This window comes from Myotis myotis, unplaced genomic scaffold (genome assembly GCF_014108235.1).
Source record: "Myotis myotis isolate mMyoMyo1 unplaced genomic scaffold, mMyoMyo1.p scaffold_m19_p_41, whole genome shotgun sequence".
In the NCBI taxonomy this organism is placed as follows: Eukaryota; Metazoa; Chordata; class Mammalia; order Chiroptera; family Vespertilionidae; genus Myotis; species Myotis myotis.
In genome coordinates this window covers 768,966-782,006 of record NW_023416348.1, presented here as the reverse complement: position 1 = coordinate 782,006, position 13,041 = coordinate 768,966, and the positions used below count along the sequence as shown (strand labels likewise).

Here is a 13,041-nt window from a genome sequence, read left to right as displayed (position 1 = left end):
TATCCCACCAACAGCTCCTGAGCAAGGCAAGCAAGTGGTTAATTTTAAGACCTTGCGTACTCAGGATGTTTTGATTCTGTCTACATTTGATTGAGACAGTTTGGCTGGGTAAAGAATTCTAAAGTCAGAATTATTTTCTCTCAGGAAATAGCCCCACCCAGCTTTAATGAGATATAACTGACATATAATATTGTGTAAGTTTTAGGTTTACAATGTGATAAATTGATACACATATATATTATCAAACCTTTACCACAATAAAGTTAACACATCCTTCACCTTACAAATTACAATTTTGTTGTTATTGTTATGGTGAGAACATATGAATCTACTCTCATAGCAACCTTCAAGAATTCAACACAGTAATATTAGCTACTGTCACCATGCTGCACATTAGGACACCAGAACTTATCCACCTTATAATTGTTTATACCTTTAACCACCATTTGCCCATTTCGCCCAACGCCCACCCCTGGCAACCACTGTTTCTGTGAGTTTGGTTTTTTAAGATTCCACATATAAAGAAGATACAGTATTTGTCTCTTTCTGACTTAACTTAGAATAATGTCCTTAAGTCCATCCATGTTGTGGCAAATAGCAGGATTTCCTCCTCTTTTTCTTTTTTTCTGGTTGAATAATATTCCTGTGTGTGTGTGTGTGTGTGTGTGTGTGTGTGTGTGTGAGAGAGAGAGAGAGAGAGATTTATGTTTCTAAGTTTAATCTATGTAGAAATCTGGCTCTTCAGTGACTTTCCTAAACTAGCACCACGCGCTCCCTCTGCGGTCTCCCTCTCCCTCCCCTGGTGCACTACCTTTGCCTTCCCCTTTCCTGAGCTCCACGGGCCTTTCTTTTGTAACTTGTTTCCTGAGCCTATGAAGCCCAACTGGCTCATTTTTACTACCTTTGTAACTTTCTAAATAAACTTTCTCTTATAATTTGAGAAAAAAATAGCCCAATGAATCACTGGTACAATTAAAAATAAATTCTAATATTCTCAATTCTCAATCTACTCTTAATATCAAGCTTCTTATTATTTCCTGCCAAAGAGAAAATAAGTCTGGCAATAAATTAAAAAGTTTCCCAGAAGGCAGGAGCAGCACCAAAGCTGGGTTTTCTTCCATTTCTATTACTGCTTTTGACAATGAAGAAATATACACCCATCATTTATTTATTTATTTTTTCCTAGCTGGTTTGGCTCAGTGGATGGAGCATCGGCCTGCAGATTGAAGGGTCTCGGGTTCGATTCCAGTCAAGGGGACATGCTCGGGTTGTGGGCTCAATCCCCAGTGTGGGGCATGAAGGAGGCAGCCAATCAATGATTCTCTCTCATCATTGATGTTCCTATCTCTCTCTCCCTCTCCCTTCCTCTCTGAAATCAATAAAAATACATATTTTTTTAAAAAAAGAAATATACATCCATTTTTAGTCTCAATACATCAAATATGTATAATCAAGAAGGACTTGTCTTCAATTTCACTTACCACACTCTGTTTCTATCAGTGTACCAGATCCATCACACTGATCCCAATACAGATGCCAGATTGTCAATAATATTCAGGGCTAATAACCACTTTTCTTAATGGCCCGAATTGTTAGCCTGCTACAAGTCAACATGAAAAGAGGAAGGTATTAAGACAGGAAAAGATGAATAGACTTGTTCAATTAAAATGACTTGTGCTTCACCTGATGGGGAAGGGGAAGGAAAGAAGTGAAGCTACTGGGTAAGGAGTCATTCCCAGGAGAGTCGCAGAGAGGAGGAAACAGTCATCAGTGGCAGCATCTAAGACAGGACACTGGGGGAGGTTAGCTTTAGGAAGGGAAGGGAAATGGCTAACTTTGAGGGGAACCAAAGAAAGTCTAGGGGCCATTCTCACCTGGGCTGTGCATTGGGGATCCCTCAGACTCATCCTGGAGCCATCAAGCCAGGACCTCTGGGGATTTGGGGGGTAGGGTGGGGATGGATTTTGAAGGAAACATTTTTTAAATATTATATGGTAAATTTATTTATTTTTAACGGGATTTACTCGGGTGATGTTAATAAAATTATATAAATTTCAAGTATACAATTCTATACTATATCCTCTGCCTACTGTATTACGTGTTCACCACCCCAAGTTGTTTTTGGTTTTTGAAATTCCACGATGATTCTAATGCACAGCTAGGCGGAAACGGCTGGTTTAAGGAGGCTGAAGCAAAGTGCCCACATAAGCCAGCGGTGGTAGTAGCACAAGTAGTTCCATCGTGGGCCACATGAAAAGCATGGGCAGGTCCTCTGCCTCCAAATTTATCAGCTCCCTGATCTGACCCACGACTCAGATGCCCTGAGATGCCAAATAGGCCGCACGGCTACAGAACCCTAAGCACTGACAGTGGCTCCAAAACAAACACCGGCTTTAAAAAGGAAAAAGCCTGAGTGGGCGTAAGCAGGATTTCTCCGCAAAAGAAACCAAAACCCTGATAAAAATAATCTAGTCCTGGCTGGTTTTCTCAATGGTTAGCGTGTTGACTCAAGAACCAAAGGATTGGAACAGGGGTGGGCAAACTTTTTGACTCGAGGGCCACAATGGGTTCTTAAACTGGACCGGAGGGCCGGAACAAAAGCATGGATGGAATGTTTGTGTGAACTAATATAAATTCAAAGTAAACATCATTACATAAAAGGGTACGGTCTTTTTTTTTTTTTTTTTAGTTTTATTCATTTCAAACGGGCTGGATCCGGCCCGCGGGCCGTAGTTTGCCCATGGCTGGATTGGAAGGTTCGATTCCTGGTCAAGAGCACGGTTCAGGGAGAACCAAGATGGCGGCATAGGTTAACGCCAGAGATTGCTGCCTTGAACAACCAAATCAAAACACACCTAAAGACGGAACGGACATCATCCAGAACCACTGGAAGGCTGGCTGAGTGGAAATTCTACAACTAGGAGGAAAGAGAACATCATACCCAGACTCAGAGGAGGCGCAGTGCTGAAGTGAAATACTCAGGTACGGAGTGCACGGGGAGCGGGCTGGCGGCGGAGGGTGCGGTTGGTGCTTTCAATCGGGAGGGAGTCTCAGATTCTGAGCTCCAGATCCGGGCGAGTCTCTAGGGACCCAGACTCAAACGGGAGAAGCGGGACTGTCTGGCTTCAGTTGGAACTCGAAGGCAGCTTTCTCTCCGAGGTTTGCAGCGGTTGCTAGGACTCTGTGAGGCAGAGCCTCTAGGGACGGAACTGAGAGCCGCCATAACTGCTCTCTCCGGCCCACCCTGTTGATCCCGAACCCGAGCGACCCACCGGCCCCGCCCAAGCCCTGCGCAGAGCCATTTGCTAGATAGCCTCAGGCAAAGGCTAGATTAGCACCTCCCTAGAGGACAGAAGTTTTCCCACTGCAGACACAGCTGATTCTCACAGCCAGCTGGCCTGGAGGTCAAATCCCCCTAGTATTAACTACAACAATCAAGGCTTAACCTCAGGAGGACTGCACACAAAGACCACTTGGGGGTGCACCAAGAAAGCATAAAAAATGCAGAGACAAAGAAAAAGGACAAAACTGCCAATGGAGGATATTCAGTTCAGAACCACACTTTTAAGGTCTCTCAAGAACTGTCTAGAAGCCGCTGATAAACTTAATGAGATCCTCAACAAATCTAATGAGACCCTCGATGTTATGATGAAGAACCAACTAGAAATTAAACATACACGGACTGAAATAACGAATATTATACAGACTCCCAACAGCAGACCAGAGGACCGCAAGAATCAAGGCAAAGGTTTGAAATGCGAAGAAGCTAAAAACACCCAACCGGAAAAGCAAAATGAAAAAAGAATCCGAAAATACGAAGATAGTGTAAGGAGCCTCTGGGACAGCTTCAAGCGTACCAACATCCCAATTATAGGGGTGCCAGAAGATGAGAGAGAGCAAGATATTGAAAACCTATTTGAAGAAATAATGACAGAAAACTTCCCCTACCTGGTGAAAGAAATAGACTTACAAGTCCAGGAAGCGCAGAGAACCCCAAACAAAAGGAATCCAAAGAGGACCACACCAAGACACATCATAATTAAAATGCCAAGAGCAAAAGACAAAGAGAGACTCTTAAGAGCAGCAAGAGAAAGAAAGGCAGTTACCTACAAGGGAATACCCATACGACTGTCAGCTGATTTCTCAACAGAAACTTTGCAGGCCAGAAGGGAATGGCAAGAAATATTCAAAGTGATGAATACCAAGAACCTACAACCAAGATTACTTTATCCAGCAAAGCTATCATTCAGAACTGAAGGTCAGATAAAGAGCTTCACAGATAAGGAAAAGCTAAAGGAGTTCATCACCACCAAACCAGTATTATATGAAATGCTGAAAGGTATCCTTTAAGAAGAGGAAGAAGAAGAAAAAGGTAAAGATACAAATTATGAACAACAAACATGCATCTCTCAACAAGTGAGTCTAACAATCAAGTGAATAAATAATCTGGTGATCATAATAGAATCAGGGACATAGAAAGGGAATGGACTGACTATTCTTGGGGGGGAAAGGGGTGTGGGAGATGCGGGAAGAGACTGGACAAAAATCGTGCGCCTATGGATGAGGACAGTGGGTGGGGAGTGAGGGAGGATGGTGGGGCGGGAACTGGGAGGAGGGGAGTTATGGGGGGGGGGGGAAGAGGAACAAATGTAATAATCTGAACAATAAAGATTTAATTAAGAAAAAAAAAATAAGGAATCTTAAAAAAAAAAAAAAAAAAGAGCACGGTTCAATCCCTGGCCCTGGTTGGGGCTCATACAGAGTCAATAATGCTTCAATAATCATTTGGCAACCTATTGTATATTTAGCATAGATTTGAAATTAATGTTCATTCTTTTTTTTTTTGTCCTTAATAATTTTGATTAAATTTTTTAAAACATGGGGATTTCCCTTTCTCTCTTACTGAAAGTCTAGATTGCAGAATGGTGCTTGCACTTTACTCGAAAAATGCTTTACTACTGGGCCAGCAGGATCAACTAAAGGGTGTATTCTCCACTAAAGGGCCTGGTCAGATAGTTTAACTTGATGAATTTCCTTGTCCAATTTATACAGCATTGAACTAGAAGTGATAGCTAATACAAAGACTCATTATTTTAAAAATACCCCAATAGACTAGAATTATGGTAGAAAACCAGTATTAACACAAATCAAATAAATTCAGGTAAGAAAAAAAAAATCAACAATACGCATGAAATAAACTAGGCCTATGCTGAAGGCAATTATTCCTGGGGCTGGCCCAAGAAGCGAAGTATTTACTCAGGAGACTGAACCAAGACCCAAAATAAGCTTGCTATGTTTGCAGTAGTAGATTTAACCTCTATAAGTTTCTAAAAGACAGACTGATGCTAGAGCAAATGAAAAGAAAAAAAGCTCATAAATAGAGCATCTGACACTGGAAAAGATGGCATAGTAAGGAGCGGCCTGCATTCCTAATGTGTTTAAAGCTGGCTAACTAACCTGCTACCGTAACATATATTTAAAAAATCAATTATTTCATTACGTTACAAATTTGTTTTTAATTAAATGGTTGCAGTTTAAGAAACCACTTGATTACTGCAGTGTTGACACAGGCATTCACCGTGTCAATCCTACAGTAAAGTCATCGTGTCACAGTATGTTGACATTTGAGTTTCTGCCACCAAGAACACTGAACAACAAAATCTGTCATATGAACCCAGAGGAAGGCTAGGGAATCACTGACAATTTTACTCCACAGATGGACGTTCCTTAGAAGGGCTGAGGCATTCAAGGCTCCTGGCCTGGCCGACATAACCTCCAGCTCACAGTCCTCTAGTTCAGTGCCCTATACTGCTTTGCATAACCCCCCAGGCCTGCGTAGCCCCCACTGCCTCTGCTGTCAGCCTACGTGTGCACCAACACTGAGAACGCCAGTGTCAACACCGCAGTGACAGCTGCAAAGGTCTTTCCATTCTTTGTTACTTGGTGAAAATATTTAGATCCTTCAAGGCGGAGGTAAAACTTACTGCAAATGCAAACCACGTGGGCTCAGAGTCAGCAGTCCCATGGATCTTTTCATCTCACGCTTGGTGTCGTGTCTTTTACCGTCCTTTGCAATAAATCAGTACCCTAGTGGGTAACCAGGATTTCTTGAGTTCTGTGAGCCCAGAAGGGACCGTTGGAACCAACAATTTGTAGTTGGTCAGTAGAAGCACAGGCATCTGGGGTGGAGGGCAGTGTTATGGGACTGAACCCTTTACCTGCCAAATCTGATTCTGCCTCCGGGTAGATCGGGTCAGAATTGAGTTGAATTATCAGACACCCTGGCTGGCATTGGAAAATTGCTTGTTGGTGTGGGGAGGCCTCCACACACATGCTGGTACTGGGCCTGGGGACCCTTTCCAGATGTCAATTCCATGAAAGCAAAAACTTCCATTTGTTTCAATGTTGTATCCACAGTGCTTAGAACAGTGCCTGGCATATAGCAGGTGTTTAATAATAAGTGTTTGTTAAATTAATGAGTGCATAAATAAACACACCTGCATAAAAGCATGGCTCATGCAATTTTTGGAAGGGAAGGTACAAGGTCTTTGGGGTACAAGGTCTGCTTCTCTCTTTTTAAATTGAATTTACTGAAATGACGCTGGTTAACAAAATTATACAGGTTTCAGGTGCACAATTCCACAACACATCACCTGTACACTGTATTATGTGTTCACCACCTCAAGTCAAGTCTCTTTCCATCACCATTTAACACTCCTATATCTTCCTCCCTCTCAACTCCCCCCCTTTCTTCTCCCCCTCCCCCAGGCCTACTTCTCTTAAGTACCTGAAATATTCCTCCAAACTTGAAACTATTAACCACTTTATTTAAAAAAAATTTTTTTTTATTTCAGAGAGGAAGGGAGAGGGAGATATAGAAACTCAATGATGACAGAGAATCATTTATCAGCTGCCCCCTGCTGGGAATAAAACACGCAACCTGGGCATGTGCCCTGACCGGGAACCCAAATGTGACCTCCTGGTTCATAGGTCGACGCTCAACCACTGAGCCACACCAGGTGGGTGGGCTTAACTACCTTCTTTATAGCTACTACGAAGGAAAACCTCAGGTTAGTTCCTATCCAAGATTTTATAAACCCTGAACGAGGGCAATTTAGTTACAGTAAGGTGGCACAATAGGATGAAAAGAGCCCATGTTTCAGTCAGACCAATATCTGCATCTTTGTTCCATCACTTACTGACCGGAGAGCTGGACTACACCCACTCCTCAGGCTGTCTCCTCACTGGAAAGCAGCACGGTAAGAATACTGAAGAAACAGAGTATGAAGAAGAAAAAAGACCTATCAGACCAGCTACTGTGAAAAAGTTTAAGGCCTATGTGTAAGAGCATGGGAGGCACAGGCTCTAGTAGTAATGACAATGAATTCCTATGCATTCATATACAATAGTGATGCCAGGATACTGCTCAGCACAAGTGCTCTATGGTCTGAACTGTGGCAAACATGTTTCATTTAGAATTCATCAATGCTTGACTCAATGTCAACTATATCTATCAAAGAATGACTGCCCGGGTACCCATCACTTACCAGTTAGGGGACTTTGGGCGGGTTAGTTTATCTCCCTGGCATCTATTTCCTGAATAAGAGAACTTTACAACCTCATGAAACTGGAAAGATCAAATGAATACAAAGAATGTATTTTGTTCCCCACAAATTCACATGTTAAAACCCTAACCCACAAGGTGATGGTATTTGGAGATGGGCCATTTGGGAATTGAGTAGGTTTAGATGAGACCATGAGGATAGGCCCGCATGATGGGCTCAGTGCCCTTATAGTAGAGATACCAGAGTATGCTCGCATGCACTGGTGCTGTGCACCCCCAGCCCTAGACATGGTGGGAAGGCTGCAACAGAAAGAGAACTCTCACCAGAACCCAACCATGTTGGCATCCTGATCTGGGACTTCTCAGCCTCTACAACTGTGCAAAATAAATAAATGTCTGTTGTTTAAGTCAGCCAGTCTATGGTATTTTGTTATAGCAGCTTGAGCAAACTAATACAACAAGTTAATATGGGTAATACACTTAGAACAGTGCTCAGTATATAATAAATGCTGAAATATTACCGGATATCAGAAGTAGTCTACAGCAATCATGTCCCACAAGAGACCTGGTTAGAATCTACCATTCAATTTTAAGCTTTACTTATTTCCCGTGAGGGGAAAACTGTAAACAAAAACATCTCCCACTCCCCAAAACCAAGACAATAAAAACCTAATTTTCAGCAGGATGCACAATAATGGCAAACAGTCCTTATCCTGTGCCACATACTATCCTCAGCTCTTCCAAGGGGTTTTGAATGTTAATTTATTTAATTCTCACTACGGCCCTATGAGGTACTTTATTATTCCCATCTGACAAATGAAAAAACTAAGACCCAGGGGGGTTAAGTGACTTGTCACAGCAAGGCCGGGTTGAAGCCTGGTGTGAATCCATTCAGCATGGCTTCACTGTGTTCCTAACCATACTTATGCTCCCCTCTCTTCATGTTAACAACGGTCCACTCCAACACGGAAAGGAATGTTCATAACTTTGGATGGATTACACTTAGCATACTGGCATGTCTTAATAAAGTCTAGTATTTTTAAAAAGGTAAGCTACACTTTAAAAAAATGAGCCCTTACTTACTTCTTTTTTTTTAAAAATATATTTTATTGATTTTTCACAGAGAGGAAGGGAGAGAGAGAGCCAGAAACATCGATGAGAGAGAAACATCGATCAGCTGCCTCCTGCACATCTCCCACTGGGGATATGCCCACAACCCAGGCACATGCCCTCGACCGGAATCAAACCTGGGACCCCTCAGTCCGCAGGCCGAAGCTCTATCCACTGAGCCAAACCGGTTTCGGCCCTTACTTACTTCTTAATGATAGATTCAGATTTAATAGTAGAGATACCAGAATATGCTCGCATGCACTGGTGCTGTGCACCCCCAGCCCTCGACATGGTGGGAAGGCTGCAACAGAAAGAGAACTCTCACCAGAACCCAACCATGTTGGCATCCTGGTCATGGTAGACCAGACCCAGCAAGATTACCTGCACATAACCAAATCAAAGCTAAAAGTGACTTTGCAAAACCAGGAAGGAGACTTTTTATTATTCATGCTGTTTCAAAACCATCATATGTATACAAAATTATAGAGATCTTTAAAGGTTGCCCTAAAAGACAGTGATAAGGGGAAAATTTTCCAGTGGAGAAAAATATACCACTTACTAGAATCTCATACTTATTAAATCAATGTGTCAGCCTGAATATTGTGATACTTTGCAACTGACACAATTTTAACACCTGTGTTCAAAAGCTGCCTTAATAAGCCAGTCCACATTTTCGGGTAGTGGCAGGATAAAAAAATTACATATTGTTGATGGCAGTGTTCCTTAAAGTGACTGCTAGCTTCTAAGGCTGTGCTCCATGCACCAGGGCTTAAAAGCACAATATAAAGAGAGCTGTTGCCAAAACCGGTTTGGCTCAGTGGATAGAGCGTTGGCCTGTGGACTGAAAGGTCCCAGGTTCGATTCCGATCGGGCATGTACCTTGGTTGGTTGCGGGCACATCCCCAGTAGGGGGTGTGCAGGAGGCAGCTAATCGATGTTTCTCTCTCATCGATGTTTCTCTCTCATCGATGTTTCTAACTATCTCTCTCTCCCTTCCTCTCTGTAAAAAAATCAATAAAATATATATATATTAAAGAGAGCTGTTCTTGATGTGTGATTGGTACTGAGGAAGAAAAAAGGCTGAAAGAACTACTATTAAAAGGCCAAAGAGCCCAGCCAGCGTAGCTCCGTGGTTGAGCATCAAGCTATGAACCAGGAGGTCACAGTTTGATTCCTGATCAGGGCACATGCCCGGGTTGCGGGCTCGATCCCCAGTGTGGGGTGTGCAGGAGGCAGCCGATCAATGATTCTCTCTCATTATTGATGTTTCTTTCTCTCTCCCTCTCCCTTCCTCTCTGAAATCAATAAAAATATATTTTTTAAGAAAGGCCAAAGATGTGCCCTGGCCAATGTGGTTCTGTTGGTTGGAGCATTGTCCCATGCACTGAACGGTCTTGGATTTGATTCCCAGTCAGGGCACATCCCTAGGTTGCGGGTTTGGTCCCCAGTTGGGGCACATACGAGAGGCAACCATTCGATGTGTCTCTCTCATGCTGTGTCTGTCTGTCTGTCTCTCTCAAATCAATAAACACACCCTAGGGTGAGAATCTAAAAAAAAAGGGGGGGGGGGGTCAAATATGCCAGGTCCACTCCACCCTACTATTTTCCATGGAAAATGAACTCAGTGAAGAATTTGAAAGAAATATAGAATGCTTCTAATTTATAAGAAAAGAATACAAACTTATACACACGATTTAAAACAATGCCCGCCCAGCCGGCGTGGCTTAGTGGTTCAACGTCGACCTATGATCCAAGAGGTCATGGTTTGATTCCTGGTCAGGGCACATGCTTGGGCCACAGGATCAGTTCCCAGTGTGGGATGCGCAGGAGGCAGCTGATCAATGAGTCTCTCTCATCATTGATGTTTCTATCTCTCCCTCTCTGAAATAAACTTAAAAATGTTTATAAATAAATAAAACACTGCCTTATAAACCGAAAACATTACACTTACCAATTTATCTAACGTGAACGGATAAGTCTTTTGTGGATGGCTCATACTTGAACTACATGACAAACAATCTCAAAGTCTTATGTGCCAAAATTAATGGTGATGCAAATCTGCATAATCACACTATCAGGCTAACCAGGCAACTTATCATGTACTAAACTGATAATGATAGGACAAAGAGTAATTTTAATAATAATAATAATAATAATAAAAGTATAGCAATTAAAAACTATAGCCAAGAATAATGAAAAAAGCAAGCGACAAAGAAGGAAAAATTATAACCAGCTCAAGAAAGTATTGTGATAAAACTAGAGGCCCGGTGCACAAAAATTTGTGCACTCGGGGGAAAGGGGGGTCCCTCAGCCTGGCCTGTGCCCTCTCGCAGTCTGGGACCCCTCGGGAGATAACGCCCTCCTGGCTTAGGCCTGCTCCTGGGTGGCAGAGGGCAGGCCCAATCCCTAGGTGCAGCCCCTGGTCGGGATCAGAGCAGGGCCGATTGGGGAGTTGGGGCGCCGCCCCCTGTCATGCACAGAGCAGGGCGGATCGGGAGGTTGCGATGCCACCCTCAGTCACGCTCAGGGTAGGGCCGATTGGGGGGTTGGGGCACCACCCCGTCACACTCAAAGCAGGGTCAATGGGGAGGTTGCGGCACCACCCCGTCACGCACAAAGCAGGGCCAATCCGGGGGGTTGGGGCTCCTTACCCTGTCACGCACAGAGCAGGGTCAATCAGGGGGTTGGGGAGCTCCCCCCTGTCACGCACAGAGCAGGGCCCATCAGGGGGTTGAGGAGCTCCCCCCTGTCACGCACAGAGCAGGGCCCATCAGGGGGTTGAGGAGCTCCCCCTGTCACTCACAGAGTAGGGCCGATAGGGGAGTTAGGGCACCGCCCCCTGTCACACACAGAGCAGGGTGGATCAGGGGGTTGGGGGCGCCGCCTTCTATCATCCACAGAGCAGGGCCGATCAGGGGGTTGGGGCGCCGCCACTCTCACACTCAGGGCAGGGCCGATAGGGAGGTTATGGCTCTACCCCATCACGCACAGAGCAGGGCCCGTGGGGGGGGAGGGGGGTTGGGGCGCCGCCCTCTATCACCCACAGAGCAGGGCGGATCAGGGGGTTGGGCGCCGCCACTCTCACACTCAGGGCAGGGCCGATGGGGAGGTTATGGCTCTACCCTGTCACACACAGAGCAGGGCCCGTGGGGGGGGGGGGGGTTGGGGCGCCACACCCTGTCACACACAGAGCCGCAGGGCAATCAAGGGGTTGGGGAGCTCCCCCGTATCAGGCAGAGCAGGGCTGATCAGGAGGTTGGGGCGCCTTCCCCTGTCATGAACAGAGCAGGACGGATAGGGAGGTTGTGGCCCTGCCCCCTGTCACACACAGAGCCGCAGGGCGATCAGGGGGTTTGGGCGCTGCCCCCTGTCATGCTGATCCCTGTGCCGGGAGGCCTCTCGGCCCCGCTGATCCCGGTGCTGGGAGGCATATTACCCTTTTACTATATAGGACAGAGGCCTGGTGCATGGGTGGGGCTGACTGGTTTGCACTGAAGGGTGTCCTGGATCAGGGTGGGGGTCCCCACTGGGGTGCCTGGCCAGCCTGGGCGATGGGATGATGGCTGTTTGCAGCTGGTCACACACTCTTCAGGGTGGGGGTTCCTACTGGGTTGCATGGCCAGTCTGGGTGAGGGGCTGAGGGCTGAAGCTCCCAACTGCTCCTTTTTTTCTTTTTTTTTTTATTCTGGGCCAGCTTTAGCTCTGGCTCCAGCTCTGAGGCCTCTGCTGCTGAAAGCAGGTATCTGGTTTGTTTGGGTTCTATAATCAAAACAATGTATAACTCCAGCTCTGAGATCCCGGCACACTGAAAGCAGGTTTCTGGGGTTTTGTTTAGCTTCTATATTTGTTACAATGTTTCAAACTGCAGGCTCAGAGGCCGGCAAGACAGGCAAGGCAGGCGGGGAACGTTGGTTTCCTCCGTCACTGAAGCAAGCAAGCCTCATGTTAGTTTCAAGCTGCCTGGCTGCCGGCTGCCATCTTGGCTGGCAGTTAATTTGCATATCTCCCTGATTAGCCAATGGGAAGGGTAGCGGTCGTATGCTAATTACCATGTTTCTCTTTTATTAGATAGGAAGGATTCTCCCCTAGAGCCCTGGCCAGTGTGGCTCAGGGGTTTTAGTGTCATCTAGTACACCAAGAGGTCACTGGTTCAATTCCCAGGTCACATGACGGTTTAGGGCTCGATCCCCAGTGGGGGGTGGGCCAAAGGCAACCAGTTGATGTTTCTCTCTCTCTCTCCCTCTCTAAAAACCAATAAAAACGTATTTTAAATTCTCAATAGAAAACTGCTAGAATTCCAGTTACCTACAAGGACAGTGGGAGATTTGTAACATCATTTGAATTCTGAACACGAATACTCAGTAAAC

At 45.1% G+C, this 13,041-nt stretch overlaps 1 protein-coding gene across 22 annotated transcripts in view; it reads right to left on the bottom strand.

Annotated features, from left to right (window-relative positions):
* The window catches only part of MARK3 (microtubule affinity regulating kinase 3), a 105,016-nt gene that overhangs the window by 57,589 nt on the left and 34,386 nt on the right, over positions 1-13,041 (bottom strand). For 2 of the 22 annotated variants that reach the window (XM_036306491.1, XM_036306492.1), the window contains one exon: positions 1,482-1,600. The exons of 18 other annotated variants lie outside the window; for them this stretch is intronic. The gene's annotated coding sequence lies outside the window, so the exon portion shown is untranslated. Of the gene's footprint in view, positions 1-1,481; positions 1,601-5,984; positions 6,083-7,203; positions 7,269-13,041 lie in introns of those variants that run through there. 2 more of the 22 variants (XM_036306489.1, XM_036306493.1) reach the window with 2 other exon arrangements.